Raw genomic sequence first — 3405 nt, forward strand, 5'->3', positions numbered from 1 at the left:
AAATGTCATGACCCTACCAATTTGACACAACAGTTATAAATAACACTCAGTGCCATCCCGTCAAATTCTGATTTATAGTGACACTATAGAACACTGTACTATAGTATCACTATAAATAGGAATAGTATGATGGTAGAATTTTGATGGCAGGATAGTAGGATTTTTAAGACTGTATTGATGGAGGTTTGTAGGATTTGTAAGACTGTTTTTTTCAGAAGCATGTTACCACAGAATCTTTTCTCTGAGAATACTTGGTGGGTGCCAACTGCCAATTTTTTAAATTAGTATGCTAATGCAAATTTAAAAATTAGTATCCACCATGCCACCAGAACTTCCCATATTAACTAATGCAGGTGGCTAAATAAAATTATACTCACTTTAATTAATTTCACTTTTAAGTATTTTTCTGTGGTGAGTACTAGTAAGCTCAGTTAGTTTAAAAAGAAAACAAAATACCAACTCCCTCCTGAGATACTGAGGTCCAGAGAGAAAAGGAATGCTTGGAAACTGTGGAAGGAAATGTACAATTCTGCTGGACATGATTAAACCATAGACTGACTTGATAGATTTATTAATCCCAACTAATGATAATAATAAAATAAAATTTAAAAACTCACCGCCAATAAATAAATTCTGAATCATAGCTGCTCAATAGGTAAGGGCAGAACTGACAGTAATTCTCTTTACAGGAACAGAAAACCTCATATTCTCCCACCAGAACACTGCTGCTGGTTTTGAACTGCAAACTTCGTGTTCAGTAGCCCAATACATAACTTACTTCACCAGCCAGACTCCTTAACTTATTTCCTATATCCTACAAAATATTTTTTATTTTCTCTCCATTGGACGTTTATGGAAAACATGTATAAAGATTGTTATTAACTAGACTCTCTACATATGTTACACTAAGATTATTTGTTTTCCTGCTTATAACAAATATGCAAGTTATAAAATTCCTTTGAGATTGGCTTTTCAAGTTCAACTATTTCACGGAAAATTGACAAACTTTGTTTCTATGAAGAAAAATTTCATTATTTCACCACTTTATAGACCAGTGTACTTTACTTTTAGTTGATTATTTAAAGATGTCTAATTTTTCCAAGTCAATGTTTTCAAATTTTCATATTACTAATGATATATAATGAACCCTAGTAATGCTATGGGTTAAATATTTGGGCTACTCACCAAAATATTGATGGTTTGAAGTCTTCACACATACTTTATGGAAGAAAAGCAAGGCAATCTATTTCCATAAATAGCTTTGAGGACCCAATGAGTTGGTGTGCTAACAGCAAGATGAGCAGTTCAAAACCAGCACAAGTTCAAATCTCCTATAAAGAGTTACAGAGTTGGAAAGTCACATGGAACAGTTCCACCCTGTCTTATAGGGTCGCTAGGAGTCAGCATGGATTCAATGGCTGTGAGTTTGGTTTGGGAGGATTCAGAATTGACTCCATGGCAGGGAGGTTTTAAAATAAGACATAAGATAAATGAATTTACGTAGGTTATTTTTGTCTATTGAAAATTTTACTAAGCTATATTTCATCTTTCATTCATTTTATTTTTGCCATGAAAAGACTATTATTATTAAGTTATTGACCACGAACACAGTTCAAGCTGCAACCAATAATGAGTGGGTAACAATTCATTCTTTTGTGCTTGGTGACACGATGGGTCAGAACCAACCACACGGCAACTAACAAAGCCAACAACATCCAGAGAAAGAGAAAGACAATTCATTTTTGTGATGTTTTCCAATTTCTGTGATAATATTATTACCCAAGCACTGACTATAAGCCATCATGAAAATCAGAGTTGGTTAGAAACATGCACAGTATGGCTGACTAAAAATGTTTGCAGCACACCACTGTTGTCACGTGTCATCAAGTTGTCTCCAACCCACAACAATCCCATGCACAGCACAACGAAAAACTGCACAGTCCTGTGCCAGCCTCGCGACTGTTTCTGTGCCTGAAATCACTGTGTCAATCCATTTCCTGGAAAGTCTTCCTCTTTTTAAATGCCTCTTACTTTCCCAAACATGATGTCCTTCTCCAGAGATAAATGTTCAAAGAATGTAAGACTAAGTCTCCCATTCTTACCACTAAGGAGCAGTCTGGCCATACTTCGTCCAAGACAGATAAGTTTGTATTAAGGACACTCCATGGTATTTTCACTATTTTTCACAAACACCACAATTCAAAAGCATTGATTTCTATGATCTTCCAGATTCAATGTCTAACTTTCACATGCATATGAGGCTATTGGAAACACGATGGCGTGAGTCAGGTGTAATTTATTCCTCACTGTAACATCCTTGCTTTTCAATGCTCTGTAGAATTTCTGTGTGGTAGATGTATCCAATCAACCTATTTTTTAATCCCATGATTGCTATCTCCATTACCATTGGCCGTGGATCCAAGCAATACAAAACTCTGACAACTTCCAACTTTTCTCCATTTTTCATAAGGGTCCAGTAGATTGGTCCAGAAGATTTTTGTCTTTTTTATACTCAGTTATAAACCATACTGAAGGATAAAATCCTTGGTTTTCATCAGGAAGTGCTGCAAGCCTTCCTCATTTACAGCAAGTGAGGTTGTGTCATTTGTATATTGAAGGTTGTTAATAAGCCTTCCTCCACTCTTGATGCTGCATTCTTCTTCCCATAATCTAAAATATTTAATTACTTGTTCAGCATTCAGTTTGATTAAGGATTTTGAGAGCATACAACTGTAACACACGACCTTCCTGATATTAAAACATGTAATATTCCCTTGGGTTTTTTTTTTTCTTCACACAGCTACCTCTTGATTCGTGTGCAGTTTCCATATGAGCACAACACTCTTTTCAACGAGAAGCTTGCAGTTTGTTATTATCTGCCCAGTCCAATGCTTTGGAACAATCAATGAAGCACAAGTACACACCTTTTTGTTATTCCCTGCTTACAGTCAAGGTCCACTTGATGTCAGCAATGTCACCCCTTGTTCCATATCCTCTTCTGAAATTGACCTGCAATCTACCTCCTTGTGAAGGCACTGCTGCGGCTGCTGTTGAGTGATCTGAAAAAACTTAAGGGATGGGAGCTCACGACCCACTGGATCCAGTAACAGGAGTGGGGATAGTGATACCAGAAGGGTAGGGGGAAGAGGGGGAGAGGAAAGGAGAATGGGGGAACTGGTCACAATGAAGGACAAAAGAGGGCTTATACATCCTCTCTACAGGGAGAAGAACAAAAGAAAACATGGGGGAAGGGAGACAGCAGTTGGTGTGAGAGATGAAAACATTAACAATGTACATTCTACCAGACGGTTATGAGAGTGGTGGAGGGAGGGAGGGAGGGAGGGGGGGAAAGAGGTGATACAAGGACTCAATAGAAAATAAATGTATAGAAGAGAATGAAGACAA

Source organism: Tenrec ecaudatus, chromosome 8 (assembly GCF_050624435.1).
Source record: "Tenrec ecaudatus isolate mTenEca1 chromosome 8, mTenEca1.hap1, whole genome shotgun sequence".
Classification (NCBI taxonomy): domain Eukaryota; kingdom Metazoa; phylum Chordata; class Mammalia; order Afrosoricida; family Tenrecidae; genus Tenrec; species Tenrec ecaudatus.